The sequence below is a fragment of the Bos javanicus genome, chromosome 4 (genome assembly GCF_032452875.1).
Source record: "Bos javanicus breed banteng chromosome 4, ARS-OSU_banteng_1.0, whole genome shotgun sequence".
In the NCBI taxonomy this organism is placed as follows: Eukaryota; Metazoa; Chordata; class Mammalia; order Artiodactyla; family Bovidae; genus Bos; species Bos javanicus.
The window spans coordinates 33,115,963-33,132,851 of NC_083871.1; the positions used below are offsets into that span (position 1 = coordinate 33,115,963).

Below are 16,889 nucleotides of genomic sequence, written 5' to 3' on the forward strand. Positions count from 1 at the left end.
GGAATGGCCTCGCTTCTGTTGCCCCTCAGCAAAAGGACGAGCAGCGGAACGCTTATCAGCGAGGACTTTTATGTTTATAGAGCCCTTGTCTGTACAAGTCCACGAAATTATGAGTATATAGATACTCCAATACTTTGGCCACCTGATGCGAAGAGTTTACTCATTGGAAAAGACTCTGATGCTGGGAGGAATTGGGGACAGGAGGAGAAGGGGACGACAGAGGATGAGATGGCTGGATGGTATCACTGACTCGATGGACGTGAGTTTGGGTGAACTCCGGGAGTTGGTGATGGACAGGGAGGCCTGGCGTGCTGCAGTTCATGGGGTCGCAAAGAGTTGGACACGACTGAGTGACTGAACTGAACTGAGATAAAAATATCACTATACAATTCGCTTCTTGTGACTCGAGTAGATAAGGGAAATTTTCTTTGATATCGCATCCAGTATATTCTAATAAAACAATCTCCAGTTTTGTCCATTCTGTAGTTAAAATTCCCTTCCGCTCTCATATTTTGTTTTTCATTAGAGTACACACAGTTTGGTACTTTTTTTTTTTTTTTACAGTCATATTTTTTTTCTTTATAACAACAAATTAAAGATATGGTGAAAAGATAAAATTCCCTTCCAAGCAGTATTATTTAAAAGGCCAGGTGAAATTTTTCTGCAAGTGTTTTTTTCAGTATGTTAGACAGTTTCTAAGGTATACACCTTTGTTTGAAGGGACATACAAATAAATGGTCTTCCCTGGTGGCTCAGATGGGAAAGAACCTACCTGCAATGCAGGAGATGGGGTTTGAACCCTGGGTGGGGAAGATCCCCTGGAGAAGAGAATGGCAACCCACTCCAGTATTCTTGCCTAGAGAATTCCATGGACAGAGGAGCCTGGTTGACTGTAGCCCATGGGTTGCAGAGTCAGACATGACTGAGCGACTAACACTTTCTGCTTCAAGAAATAAATAGGAAGATTTTTTTCTTAAATATGTAAGTTGAAACGGATATTTTTGGGCTTTAGCCATCCGGTGAATGCCCTGTTTTTCTCAAGGTGTTTTAAAACTCCTATATTTTTATTTGGCTTCTAAAAGTATCGTGTATTTTAACATGTTCCTTTAGTTGTAATTTAATGCCATATCTACTGTTACCATTTACAGGTTTTTCTGGTCCTCTCTTTTCCTCAAATTGATGAAAAGTAAGTGCAATTGTGAAGACAATTAAATTCATAAAGCAGCGTTAACTCACATCAGAGCTTTTCATACTTGTCAACCCAGGGGAAATGGATGTTTTTGTAACCTTTTGTCTTCATTCACTGACAGAGGAGTTACCTCTCAGATCGCTGCAAAAGTTTAAAAGAAGAAAATCTTTTTAGTTTTTACAGCATAGTGTATTTTCTGTACTTTAAGTAACTCATATTTCAAAGCCATAATTTGCTATCTTTTATTCCAGATTTTCTTTGCCTTGATTTTTTTTTTTTTCACTTAGCTATACAATCAGGTTTCTTTACAAACTGTTAATTAGCCTTTCTAACAGACCACTCATATTCTCTGTGTTCTAACTGGAAATGTGTGTGTATAGCATCAGCCCAACCATTTAAAGGCTTAACACCAACCCTTTGTTCCACCTGGGGCAAATGTATAAGGTGTTCCCCTTTCTCCCATGTGTTTTTAATCTGATTCATGCTTCTGCTCTTTTTTTCCACTTTTGTTTTACCCTGTCCCTCATTTACTTTATGTGATCTTGTCATATATTCAATATTTTACGTATCCTTGAAAAATGCCCTATATCCTCCCTAAAACAATGCAGGATTTTTTTTTAATTCAAGTATAGTTGATTGTCAATGTTGTGTTAGTTTCAGGTATGCAGCAAAGTAATTCAGTTTTATATATATTTTTTTTCTTTTTTAGATTCTTTTTCATTATGGATTATTACAAGATATAGAATACAGTTCCCTGTGCTACACAGTAATTCCGCATTATTTATTTTATATATAGTACTGTGTATATGCGATTCCCAAACTCCTAATTATCTCCCGCGCCCTTTCCCCTTCGGTAACTAAAAGTTTGTTTTCTATGTCTGCAACTCTATTTCTGTTTTGTAAATAAGTTCACTTTTATCAGTTTTTTAGATTCCACATAAAATTGATGTCATATGATATTTGTCTTTCTCCCTCTGACTGACTGAGTATGATCATCTCTAGGTCCATCCATGTTGCTGCAAATGGCATTATTTCATTCTTTTTATGGCTGAGTTACAGGATATTTTTTAAAGTAGAACATATATTATGTTGATTGCACTATTTCTACAGGCTTGAGCTTCAAGTGATAATCTCTATCAAGGAGTACATGGTTTAAGGATCAGAATAGCCCACAGAATTTTCAATAAAGCTCTTATATATATATATATATATATATATATATATATATATATATATAAAAGTTGTTTTGCTCCACTGGCATGAAGATATGGTTATAAAATACAATGGACCTAAAACAATGGATGGTTCTAGCTACTTCCAAGCCATGACCGTTGATTTTAAAGATTCTGACTCCTGTCTCACATTACTGCCAGCCACTCCTGGTAATACTGAACAGCTGGACTAACCACTTCCACTATGAACCTCATTAACTTCCGGTAAAACTCTTTGGAAAGTAACCCCTTTGCAAGTCTGGACTCATACCCCTTCATTCAAGCAGCCATTTTTCCTTTTGAAGTGTGCTTCCCCATAATCCGTACCTTCCTGTCTTCCACGGGCACGTAGTCCTTTCACAGGCTTTAATGCACTCTCCCAACATTCAAGATTAGCATCCCTGCCACAGTTTATTACATACCTGCGGGAATAATAATACATACCTACGGGAGTAATAATAACTAGCATTGACTAAGCACTGGCTGTATGCCAGGAATTATCCCAAGTATTTGAAAGAGATTAAATCATTTAATCCTCACAATTATCCTCTGACATGTGTAATTTTATTGTTACTCCCATTTTACAGTCACAGAAACTGAGGTTTGACATCACGTGCCCAAAGTCACACAACTGGTACGCAGCTGACCCAGGACTTGAAAGCAATCCAGCTTCCAGCCCTCATAACTACACTCTTAACCACTTGCCTACAATGCTATTATAGTACACTCTCCTACACTGCCTTTTCAAGCCCCATGAAACATTTTCATCTTATGACTCTATCTTAGAAATCATGCAGTGGCTCTTTACCACCAACTGTATCTATCGTATCTGAGAGTTCCCACTTGACTTTTAAGGGCTCTAACACATAATGTCTCTCTGACCATCTTCATCCACCTCACTTCCTTACACTCTCTCTCTCAACCCCAACACATATATGAGTGTTCACTCCATTTTGGCCCAACTCACCTCTCAGATGATTTGCTTTTTTTCCCCCCTGTGCCTTTCCACATGTAAATCTTTAATTTACAGCAATTTTCTTTTATGGTACCAAACTCCACAAACAACTTCAACTTAGATTCAACTACTGCATGCATGCTAAGTCGCTTCAGTCTCGCGTTACTCTTAAGCGACCGTATGGACTGTTGCCTGCCAGACTCCTCAGTCCATGGGATTTCTCGGGCAAGAATGCTGGAGTGGATTGCCATGCCTTCCTCCAGGGGATCTTCACAACCTGAGGGAACCTACATCTTGAGTCTCCTGCATTGGCAGGTGGGTTCTTTACCACTAGCACCACCTGGGAAGCCCTTTTGCTAAGTTGGAACAATTCATAAGTTACTCAACTTTCCAGTCCTTGAGTTGTCCCTTTGGTAAAAGGAGATAATAACGATACCTTAAAAAGTTACTGCAAGATTAAGTGATTTGTGTATTGAAAAGGCTTGTACAGTGCCTGAAACACATTAAGCACTCAGTAATTGTTATATATTAGTAATAAAACCCCCTTCTCAGTCTATTTTTGCCCTTCCTTGCTATTCTTCACCTCATGTATGTAGCTACATGTATGTATTCTCTGTTACTTTCAACAAGCTTTCCAGGTGACTCAGTGGTAAAAACCTGCCTGCCAATGCAGGAGACATGGGTTTGATCCCTGGGTTAGGAAGATCCCCTGGAGAAGGAAATGGTAACCCACTCCAGTATTGTTGCCTGGGAAATCCCATGGACAGAGGAGCCCAGTGGGCTACATTCCCCGGGGCCACAGAAGAGTAGGACACGACTGAGCCACTAAACAGTAACAAGACTTTCAACAGTCATAGAGGCGCTAAATGATAGTGACAGACGGTATAAACATTAAATTCTGCCTTCAGGGAGATTGCAGATTTTTTTATTCACAGAAGTTCTTCTGGCCGAAATAGACTGGGATTGTGTGTTTTATTATTTGGTTGTGTTGCAGTTCATATAGTGCTGAAAAGTACACTTCATATAGTACTGTACTGTCTGTGGCAGAGATACCATAAATGCCATGGTCAGGATAGTTTCTCTACTTTCTTTGAAACTGTTTGCCATTCAAAATAACATTAACCTCTTCTGAAACACACATTTCTACCCAATGTCAAGCAAAATTAGTATGTGAAGCTCTACCAAAAACTCTTTTTATTGAGATATAATTAATATACATTATTGTATTAGTTTTGGGCTTCCCTGGTGATTCAAATGATAGAGAATCTGCTGGCAATGTGGTAGACCTAGGTTCGATCCCTGGGTTGGGAAGATCCCCTGGAGGAAGAAATGGCAACCACTCCAATGTTCTTGCCTGGAGAATCCCAGGGACGGAGAAGCCTGATAGGCTGCAGTCCATGGGGTCACACAGAGTCGGACATGACTGAAGCGACTTAGCAGCAGCAGCAGCAGCAGTGGCAAGTTTCTCTCACTTGATTTTGTTTTTGCCCTTGATCAGTTACATTACTGACTAGGGTTCTCAGCCTCCTTAATCAATCGAAATTGATGAGAGGCCAGTCAAGAAATTTAGACAAGGCATTATTACTGGGGCTCATGCTGCAGCAAAGAGGAGGGAAAACAAATAACAGGTTCCCTTGCTTGCTCGCTTGCTCCCCGAGGTGGGGCAAGGTGGTTCCTTATACGAGGTGACAGCAGGGCTGTCAGGAAGATCTGGAGAAGAAAGTGTCAGTCCACTCCAGTATTTGTTGCCTGGGAAATTCCATGGACAGAGGAGCCTGGTGGGCTGGGCTATTGTCTGTTGGGTCGCAGAGAGTCAGACAGGACTTGAAGGACTTGTTGTGACTAAACAACAACAAGGCGGGGCCCAGGGCTCACCTGGAGGGTGGCTGAGGTGGTTTGCCCGCGTCTGTGGGGATATTGTGTGCAGGGGGCGTGCACAGAGCCTTGCTTTTGCCTCCCGCTCTTCAAAAGTGGCAGTTAGGATTTTGGTCTCTTCATGTCACGTTGTCCATAATTTGCCCCAACCGCACCTGCACATGATTATTTTTAGTTTCTTGTACTTTGTTTTCATTTTGTTACTCGAGGGGATATTTGTCCAGATGCAAGCACTGCAGCAAATGGTCCCGGTCGTAGGTCCTAGCCTGCCTCATTGAGACTTGCCTGTTTTAATCACCATTTCTCAGGACCAGGAGAAGGGCTATAGTTCGAGGGCACGCTCTGCCTTAGTAGTGTCTGAAGTCCAATTATCTGGGATTCTAAAGCTGGCCAACTGAGACCTGGGGTTTATTTTGTTGCACGTACTCGAAAATGCTTGAAAGAAATATTGCTCATTACAAGTTGCATTTCTGTTGTAGCTCAAAATTAAATTATGTATTAAAATACCTTAAATGATATCTTAAATGATTTCTCACGTTATTAGAAAATGAGGACATACTGCTAACCACAGAAGTGTAAAAGAAATAGCAAAATTTGTCATTTACTTCATGACCCTTTCCTGAGACACTGATGAATTCTGATTCTTATCTTTAGTTGGTTTCTCTTGTGTTAGTCCTTCCCAGTGAGGGATTCTGTAGTTCGACCGAATTTTTGACTGCATTGTCTCTGTTACTTGACAGCCTGCCATGATCTTGTAGCTCTTGTGTTGCTTCTAATCACTGTTATATTGCATGTTCTTTTCCAGGAACTGGAAATTTAGTCTGCAATTAATATTCTGCTATCACTTCTAATTTTATTCCTTTTATTTTGCTGATTATTATGCATTACAGTCAAATAGTGCTCCCTCAAGCCAAGTATACTGGGGCTTCCCAGGTGGCGCTAGTGGTAAAGAACCTGCCTGTCAGTTCAGGAGATGCTAAGGGATGTGGATTTGATCCCTAGGTCAGGAAGATCCCCTGGATGAGGGCATGGCAACCCACTTCAGTATTTTTGCCTGGAGAATGCCATGGACGGAGGATCCTGGAGGGCTACAGTCCATGGAGTCACAAAAAGTTGGACACAAGTGAAGCGACTGAGTACACAAGCTAACTATATTATCTTATTACCATTTCATCACACGACAAAGATGAACCTTCTTGCTATTCTACAGTCTAGTTTTTCTCACTCTCTGCTATCTTTGTTACTCTTAAATACAGTAAATTCCAAAGATCATGCTTTAAAATTGCCACCTGGGTGGCTCAAAACATCTCACATTGAGTATTGGACTTGTTTTTGCTTTCTTTCTTTTTATTATTTATTTATTTATCTGACTGTGCCAGCTCTTAGTTATGGCATGTGGGATCTTTAGCTGGGCGTGTGAACTCTTAGTTGCAACGTGTGGGATCTAGTACCCTGACCAGGGTTCGAACCTGGGCCCTCTGCATTGCGAGTGTGGAGTCTTGGCCACTGGACCACCAGGGAAGTCCCCAGGCCTGAACTTCTGATCTGTCGCCAGATTGGCTTCTCTTTCAGTTGCATATCTGAGTCAGCACCATCATTTACTTCATATCAGAAACCTGGGGAAAGGGGCAGTCAACCTCGGCACCTGCTTCTCCCCTACTTTCTGTGTCAGACTTGAATCCATTTTCTCCTCAACAGTGATAATAGCCTGGAGAAGGGAAGGTCAACCCACTCCAGTATCCTTGCCTGGAGGATCTCACGGACAGAGGGTCGGACATGACTGAAGCAACTTAGCACACAGGCACGCACGCAATTTTGTCAAACCATAATAACTACTGTCCTCTCTTACCTGGGTTACTATCAGAGCTTCCTACCTGGCTTCTCCATATCCATTCTAGAACGCTTCAAATGCACTCTCCACATCAGGCCAAGTAACTTGTAAAAATGCACATATGGCCATGTCACACACCCATGTAAAGACTTGCAATGCCTTTCCGTTGTTCTCAGGTTCAATTCCCAATTCATCTCTGTAGCTACAGGCTGCTGCTTTCTCTCTTTGCTCCTTCAGATCCAGGCGCGCTGGCCTCTGTGAGCTCTTTGGAACTTTACTGTGCACGGTGTTCCTCTTGCCCACCCTCCTGGAGTGATCTTTCTCTACCCCCTACCCTCTCCTACCCCTTACAACTGGCCAACAAGCATTTGCATGGAAACACACACACACACTCTCTTTTGGTTCAAACATCAGTTCCTCAGAGAAATATTCCCTATGCTTCTGGGTTAGATTTTGTCATCTTGATAGTAGTTCACAGAGTATATTGCACTTCTCCTTCCTATTAAACATCACAATTGCAATTTTTGCTCATTACAAAATGTGTCTTTTCCACTGAGATATAAACCCGGTAAGGGCAGCCCATTTCTGCTTTGTTCTTCTGTTTCCCAACAAAGGAAAGATACTGAACACGGTAAATATTTACTGAATGAAGGAATGGCTAAATTAATATTGTTGTTCATCCCCTTGCTTTTTCTCTTTTTATACTGGGCCTTCCTTGTTTTGAATCATCATTCCACATTTGTAGAACAAACTTGAAAGATCTTAGCTGATTAACATCTCTACATTCATTTAACATTCTTAGAAAGATTCCTTTAAAGATGAGGAAACTAAGACTCAGTGAAGCTGAAAGATTCCCATCTTTCTGAGACCAGGAAGGAAAAGACATGTGTGCTAATGTGCTCGGTCGTGTCTGACTCTTTGTGACCCCATGAAATGTAACCCACCAGGCTTCCCTGTCCATGGGATTTCCCAGGCAAGAATACTGGAGTGGGTTGCCATTTCCTCCTCCAAGGGATCTTCCTGACCCAGGGATCAAAGTCGAGTCTCCTGTGTCGCCTATATTGCAGACAGACTTTTTACCCACCAAGTCATCTGAGAAGCCTTTATGAAGAAAATAGGGCATTAATACATTTTTAAAAATGCTTAGGACATGTCTGAAATTCTTTGAACTATGTATCAAAATCAATAGATTTGATTTTCAGTTTTGTGTACATATTGCAAATAAAAATCAGGACATATTATATTAATTTACTTTAAATAAATAAAACAATTATTCACAAAAGAATAATTTTTGATTTACAACTTTTTGTATATAAAAAAAAATTATAAAAGGGGAATTCCCTGATGGTCCAGTGCTTATGACTCAGCACTTTCACTGCTGTGGCCTGAGTTCAATCCCTGGTCAGGGAATTAAGATCCCACGAGCCATGTGGTGTGGCCAAAAAAAAAAAAAAAAAAAGCTTAGTTATGCATAGAGCAAATCACCTTTACTGAAGAGAAAGACTGGGAAATTTCTGGAGACTGTTAAATGTTCGAGATTTGTGACTAGCATTGGAAAGAATTTTCTGCTCTTTGTCACTACCTGCTTTACCCTGCTAATCTGGTGCCACAAGAAATACATTATTTACAAAATTTTTTATAGCAGTGCTCCAGATAGTTCTCTCAGACCTAAGAATCCCATAACAACAAAACTTTACAAATATTTATTGAGTGATTGTACTGAACACTCTAGGTATAAAGAGAAATGAGTTAACTCTTGCCCTCAAAAGAGCTCCTAATGTATCAGAGGAAAGAAGGTAAAAATAATGACTAATATTTATTAAGCTGTAAATCAGATGTTTTTACCGGAGAAGGCAATGGCACCCCACTCCAGTACTCTTGCCTGGAAAATCCCATGGACGGAGGAGCCTGGTGGGCTGCAGTCCATGGGGTCGCCAAGAGTCGGACACGACTGAGCGACTTCACTTTCACTTTTCACTTTCATGCACTGGAGAAGGAAATGGCAACCCACTCCAGTGTTCTTGCCTGGAGAATCCCAGGGACGGGGAGCCCGGTGGGCTGCCGTCTATGGGGTCACACAGAGTCGGACATGACTGAAGTGACTTAGCAGTAGCAGCAGATGTTTTTACACAATGCTGACACAATTAGGTCTATCATTATATTTATTTTAAAGAAAACTAAGACTCAGTGATGTTTAAAAAAGCTGTAAAATAACACCCAGTCAGTGACCAATAGGACAGAAATTTGCATTCAAGATCCCACACAGCAATCTGAACTTTGGAACCCACATCTTTAACCACTTCTCTATGTTTCCTCAGGTTCAAAATGATACAGTGTTTAAAAAGCAGAACTGAGATCTTTTCTCAGGCATCTGTTGAGCTACTTAAAGACATCCTTTTTTTTTTTTTTTTGAGAGCCTATATATCCAGATTTGACCTTTCCCCCCCAAAAAATCACATAGATTAATGCTAAATGCATCTCTATTAGAGACGATGAATATTTGAGGTGCGTGTTTTGTTGTTGAAAGGGTACTTAAAATAGTCTCCATCCATGTGCCAAGGAAAGCAATTCAAATTTATGAAAATGTAAAACCAAACTGCATCAACAATTGTTATATATTTTCAACAGTTTCTCATAAGTAAGTTCAGGCCTGTTAAAACTACTGAGCTGGAGTATGTTTGAACGATTTAATAGGCAGTTTTCAGAGCTAGTTTCTGAATGAGATAGCTTTCAGTGTAGCCTTGAGACATGGGAAGATTGGTAATTAAATCCAGAAAGATGTTGTCGTGGGCTCTATGGGTGGAATGTGTGTGAGAAGAGTTTTTTAGTATTCACAACTGCTATCAGCTTGGGCGTGACAGCAGGAACCCTAGTTTATGTGTCTGCATGGTGTAAATCCATGTGTTCCTTGATTTTTTTCCTCTTCCATTATGGTTTAAAGGATATTGAATACAGTTCCCTATGCTAGACAGTAGAATCTCACTGTTTACCTGTTTTTTTTAATTTATTTTTCATTGGAGGATAATTGCTTTACAATGTTGTATTGGTTTCTGCCAAAAAGAACGTGAATCAGCCAGAAGTGTACATCTGTCCCCTCCCTCCTGAGCCTCCCTCCAATGACCCCCCTCTCCTATCCCACCTCTCTCGGTTGTCAGAGCACCAGGTCTGAGCTCCATGCGTCATGCAGTAACTTCCCACTAGCTATCTGTTTTAATATGGTAATGTATACGTTCCAAAGCTACTCTCTGTTCATCCCACCCTCTCCTTCCCTTGCTGCGCCCACAAGTCTGTTCTCTGTCTGCGTCTCTATTCCTGCAAATGGGTTCATCAGTACCATTTCCCTTGCTGTTGTCATTTAGTTGTTAAGTCGTGCCCGACTTTTTGTGACTCCATGGACTATAGCCTGCCAGGTTCATCTGTCCATGGAATTTCACAGGCAAGAAGACTGGAATGGGGTGTTATTTACATCTCCAGGGGATCTTCCTAACCCAGGGATCAAACCCACATCTCCTGCATTGGCAGGTGGATTCTTTATCACTAAGCCACCTGTGAAGCCCACCATTTTTCTAGATTCCGTATGTACGTGTTAATGTATGAGACTTGTTTTTCTCTTTCTGACTTACTTCACTCTGTGTAACAGGCTTTAGATTCATCTACCTCACTAGAACTGACTCAAGTGCTCCTTTTATGGCTGAGTAATATTCCATTGTGTGTATGTACCACAACTTCCTTTTCTATTCATCTGTTGATGGACATCTACGTTCATCTCATGTCCTAGCTATTGTAAATAGTGCTGCAATGAACATTAGGGTCTTTTTCAATTACAGTTTTCTCAGGGCATATGCCCAGTAGTGGGATTGCTGGGGCATGTGGTAGTTTTGTTCCTAGTTTTTTAAGGAATCTCCATACAACTCTCCATAATGGCTGTATGAACTTACATTCCCACCAACAGTGCAAGAGGGTTCCCTTTTCTTCAGCCCTCTCCAGCATTTATTTTTTGTAAATTTTTTCATGATGGCCATTCTGACCGGTATGAGTATAGTAGTTTGTATCTGTTAATCCCATTTCAGAATTTCAGGATTTTAGAATTTATATAATTTCCTTTAAAGAAAGCAAAGGAAGTATCCAGGGAAATGGGGATAGTTGGAAGAATGAATAAAAAGATGGAATGGGAAAGCAAGGCTGCATAATATTAAGATCTTTTCTTTTTTTTTCCCCCTCAACATTCAGACATTCCTAAGCCCATAATTTTCACTTATAAGTTGGTGGAAGACAATGTTTTTACATAATACAGTGAAGATTATCACTGTCCTAAGCATGTTGTATAGTAAGAAAGAAAATTCCAGCCAAAAGTGTAGATCTTTTCTCAAGATATGTGTACACACACACACACACACACACACACACACACACTCATGTATGTGGGCTTCCCAGGTGGCACTAGTGGTAAAGAACCCTCGTGCCAATGTGGGAGACGTAAAAGATGTGGGTTTGATCCCTGGGTCAGGAAGATCACCTGAAGGAGGGCATAGCAATCCATTCCAGTATTCTTGCCTGGAGAATCCCATTGACAGAGGACCCTGGTGGGCTACAGGCCATATGATCACAAAGAGTCAGACACGACTGAAGGAACTTAACACATGCACACACACACATATATATGACTTCTCTGAGAGCTCGGTGATAAAGAAACTGCCTGCCAATGCAGGAGATGTGGGTTCAATCTCTGGTCTGGGAAGATCCCCTGGACAAGGAAATGGCAATCCACTCCAGTATTCTCCAGAATCCCATGGACAGAGGAGCCTGGCGTGCTACACAGTTCATGGGGTTGCAAAGAGTCAGACACAACTCAGCAACTGAACAATAACAACATATACTCCTGGAAACTGGTGTTAGAAAAATAATTCTAAATCCTAAAAGCTTTATGACAGACTTGATTATTACAATGTTGTTTGAAATACAAATGATACGCTGGAAAATAATTATCCAACAGTATAGGAACAAAAGTAAATTTGATTTGTGACTACTTTCATATGTAAGAGGACCATGGAGTAACATAGCAAGAGTTTATCATGTAAATAAGTAAAAACACAGGATACAGGACTGTTTTTACCATACGATTACCATTGTATAATACTGCTTGCACATAATGAAAGGCCCTGAATATTGGGGTGAAGAAAATGTGAATTATTATTTCCAAAATTTACAAATATATATGTTCTATTATTCTGTAAGTAGCATGATATATTTCTGTAAGTGTGACACTTTTTTGTTTTACAAACTTTATTGAAAATAAAACTTGTGCTTTTGGTTTTTGGCTTCTATAGAGTTTTATCAGATTACAAGGAATTGTCATTTAGAATGAAGAATTTGTATGATAATGTCATTTTCTGTTTAAATATTTGATTGTATGTTATGTGCAAGCCATTGTGCTATGTGGCACAGCTTCTGCGGCAGATAACAAGGAATTAAAATTTGTCCTTGGTGTGAAGAAATTCACGATAATTTAATAAATATAGTCTTGCCACACAATAACATTTTTATAGTTAAATTTAGCACAGATTGTTATATTATGGACAATTCAGATAATGAATTTGTCTGATAAAGAAAGATAGATGTTCTGTTCAATACGGAACTGATACAATTCTGTGTTGGAAAACACATCAATGTTAAAGTCAAATTTATAAAACTCTTGCCAAGCCATGTAACAGAATTTTGGAGAAACTGGCTGAATCCAGATTTGATGTTCTGGTACCTACTCTAGGAAGAACCATTAATAATAATAGCTTATACTTTTGAACAATTACTAAACACCACACCCTGTTTTAAGAGCTTCTCTTGTTTTCCATTTAATCTTCCCCCAAACCCTATGAAAAAAGTGCTGTCATAATCATCCCATGTTTAGAAATCAGAGAATAGAAGTATTTAGAAATCATGTAATTTTCATAAGTCACATAGTATTAATACATTAAGGACCATGTCAAGAGCTATCCCATAACTTCATGGTAAAGTCAAATTGTTTGAGAAAGGTTCAGTGGGCCATATTCACTGCATCCTTCATTCAAAAGGTAACAAAAAACATTGCATAGATGAGATTAAGCACTTTCAGGGAGGTATAGTCAAAGACTACAGGTGGACAATAAACACATGAAAAGATGCTCAGCATTGTCAATTATTAGAGAAATGTGAATCAAAACTATAATGAAGTAGCATTGTTCAGTATGACCATCATCAAAAAGTCTACAAATAGTAAATGCTGGAGAAGGCGTGGAGATAAGGGAACCCTCCTACCTACATAGTTGATGTGAACATAAATTGGTGCAGCCATTATGGAAAATAGTATGGAGGTTCCTTTAAAAATTATAAATAGAGCTACCTTATGATCCAGCAGTCCCATTTCTGGGCATATACCTGGAAAAGATGAAAGCTCTAATTCAAAAAAATTTGTGCACCCCAATGTTCGTAACAGGACTGTTTACAATAGCCACATGTAGGCAACCTAAATATCCATCAACAGGTGAATTGATGAAGAATATATGGTATGTGTGTGTATATATATATGTGTGTGTATATATATATATTATATATGGAATATTAGCCTAAAGAAAGAATGAAACAATGCCATTTGCAGCAACATGAATGGACCTAGAAATTATTGCACTAAGTGAAGTGTCAAAGACAAATATTATATGATATTGCTTATATATGAAATCTAAAAAATAGTACAAATGACCTAATTTATAAAGCAGAAATAGACTCAGATATGGAAAAAAAACTTGCAATTACCAAATGGGAAGGCAGGGTAGAGGGATAAATTGGGAGTATGGGATTGACAGATACACACTAACAGATATATACTATGTATAACATAGATAAACAACAAGGATTTACTGTATAGCACAGGGAACTATATTCAGTATCTTGTAAGAAGCTATAATGAGAAAGAATATAAAAACAGAATCACTTTGCTCTATACCTAAAACTAACATAATATTGTAAATCAACTATACTTTAATTAGAAAGAAAGAAAACCAAAACATATTGTAAGAGGAATGAGTGATGTAATGGTTAATTTTGTATGTCCACTTGACTGACTATAGGGTTCCCAGATTAAACATTATTTCTGGGTCTGCCTGTGTGGTCTTTTGGATGGGATTAACACTTGAATTGGGAGATTCAGTAAAGTATTGCCATCTCCAATGTGGGTGGAAACCATCCAATCCATTGAGGGCTTGAACAAAACAAAAGATGGACAAAGGAGGAAGTCACTTCTTGTTTTTCCTCCCTCAGAGATGAGCCGGGACTTCTCATCTCACCTTCTCCTGTTCTCGGACTGAGATTTACACTATTGTCTCCCCTGGTTCTCAGGCCTTTGGATGGGAAATGAATCACATCACTTGCTTCCCTGGGTCTCCTGCTTGCATAGATTGTGAGACTTCTCAACCCCTTCGTGTTTATGTGAGTCAGTTCTATACACACACACACACACAAACACACACTATCATTTCTGATTCTCCCAAGAGTCCTGCCTAATACAGGAAGGAGGTGTATGGGTGGCAAAGCAGAGCAGAGGACAAGCCCATGGGAACAGGATATGGGCTGATTTGGGTTATATGTTCTATTTAATCCATTCCATCAGTTACAGTTCTGCTTGACGCTGCAAACAGGGAATCAAAAAATTAGATTATCTAGCTCTTCTGGCCTAGGGTTCTGTTAAATGGATTTAGACACTGGTCTGATGGCTAAATTTCACTTAAGTGGGGAGGGGGCTTGGCCATCACCAGGACAATCCTGCATTCAGGCATTTGCCTTAAAAAATTATTTATCCATTGCACGGGAAATTCCTACACTCTTGTCGGTTCTCTATCTTTCCTTTTAGATAGAAAATGGTAATGACACAATCAACCAAAATTAAATGAGGACTGTATGTCAAGTAGGGATTCCTATATATCATAAAGGACAGCATTTGTAACAACAATCTCATTTACCATGTTGATGGTTAGAAAACACTAAAGAATGACAACATGTAGTTTTCTCATATGAAGCAAAACCACAGCAACATACCCCCCCCCACCAAAAAAAAAGTGAAATTTTTTTTTTTTTTTCTTTTACAAAGTACAAGTTGTCTCAGGACATGAAAGTGCACAGTACTGGCACCTATTATCAGGAACCTACTAAAGCATGAAAGAAAGAACTAGAGTTTTCAATCAGAAACTGTATGAAACCCTAAGTCATTAGGGAAACTAATGAAACGTTGCTAAGTGCCACCAAATCATAATGTGGCAGCACTTCTTATTTGCTGTTTCAACCGTTCTCCACAAGGCAGCCAGGGTGTCCTTTCAAAATACAAATCTGCTCTGGTCAGTCTTTTGCTACATACAGTTCCTAGGGCTTCTCAGGACTCTTAGGATAAAGATCAAAATGCTTCCTGAGATCAAGGAGTTTGTGTAAAGCAAATGCTGTCTTCCTTTCTGGTCTTCTGTCCAAAAATACTCTCTACTCCCCTTTATTCTAAGAGCTCCAGCCACACTGACCTCAGGCAGAATGCATTTCCTCCAGCCCTGGGACATTTGTATATGCTCTTCCTTCAGCCTTCGTTCCTTCTCTCATCTTAAGCTCCTTTAACTAGTTAATTCCTAATTCTTCCTTTACGTGTGTTCATGCTAAGTGGCTTCAGTCGTGTCCAAACTCTTTGCAACCCCATGGATTGCAACCTGCCAGGCTTCTTTGTCCATGGGATTCTCCAGGCAAGAATACTGGAGCGGGTTGCCATGCCATCCTCCAGGGGATCTTCCTGACCCAGGGATCAAGACTGTGTCTTCCACAGCTGCTGCACTGCAGGCAGATTGTTTATCACTGAGTCACTGGGGAAGCCCAATTCTTCCTTCACATCTCAGCTCAATCATTACTTGCTTCCCTGACATCCCTGTAGGGACACAGTGTTGTTCAACTCCAGAGGCGCTTCTGACATTATATTCTATGGTAATAGTACTTTCTGGAGTCCTATTCCTGAAACCAAATAGAGTTGGGCATCCCTGGAGAAAGTGGTTCAGGCGTGGCTTTCTTGACATAAGAGAAGCCATTTGGGGCTGAAATTATTTTGTGATCTAAGCCTGGTCACAATGCTTGGCCTTGAACTGTTCTCAGTAATTAATGATCTTAAGAAAAAAAAGAATACAGAAACAGGACTTCCCTGATGGCTTAGTGGGAAGAATCTGCCTGCCAATGCAGGAGAAACAGGTTTGATCCCTGATCCAGGAAGATCCCACATGCTGTGGACCAACTAAGCCCGTGTGCCACAACTGTTGAGCGTGTGCTCTAGTGCCTGTGAGCTGCAACCACTGAGCCCATGTGCTGCAACAACTGAAGCCTGTGAGCCTAGCGCCCGTGCTCAGCAACAAGAAAAGCCACCACAATGAGAAGCCCATGCACTGCAATTAGAGAGTAGCCCCCTCTTGCTGCAACTGTTAGGAGAAGCATACTGACTGAAACCGCCCACCCTGGCCAGGCACCATAGTAACTATTTGCATGAATTGTTTCATGACAGGCAGTCCTAGTAAGAAACAGGGAACTAATAAGCCACCATCAATCAGAAGAGTTCAGAAAAGGTCAAAAGGAGACACCACGTTTCTGACCACCTCCTAGAATCCTTCTCTCTGGCATCCATCTTGGCTGAGCCAATGCGTGTGCCACCAGGAAGGACTCTGAGTCAGAATGATTGGCCAAAGACACCCCAGAAACTAATCCCATTACCGGAAAACCTGAGACTGTGAGCATGTGGCAGAGCAGTTCTCCTGGGTTCCCCTACCCTACTCCTCTCCACCCAGG

The 16,889-nt window shown here is 40.3% G+C and overlaps 1 protein-coding gene across 1 annotated transcript in view; it reads right to left on the reverse strand.

Annotated features, from left to right (window-relative positions):
• LOC133246745 (ATP-dependent translocase ABCB1-like) overlaps window positions 1-16,889 on the reverse strand; it is a 109,933-nt gene that overhangs the window by 60,551 nt on the left and 32,493 nt on the right. The window lies entirely within an intron of this gene.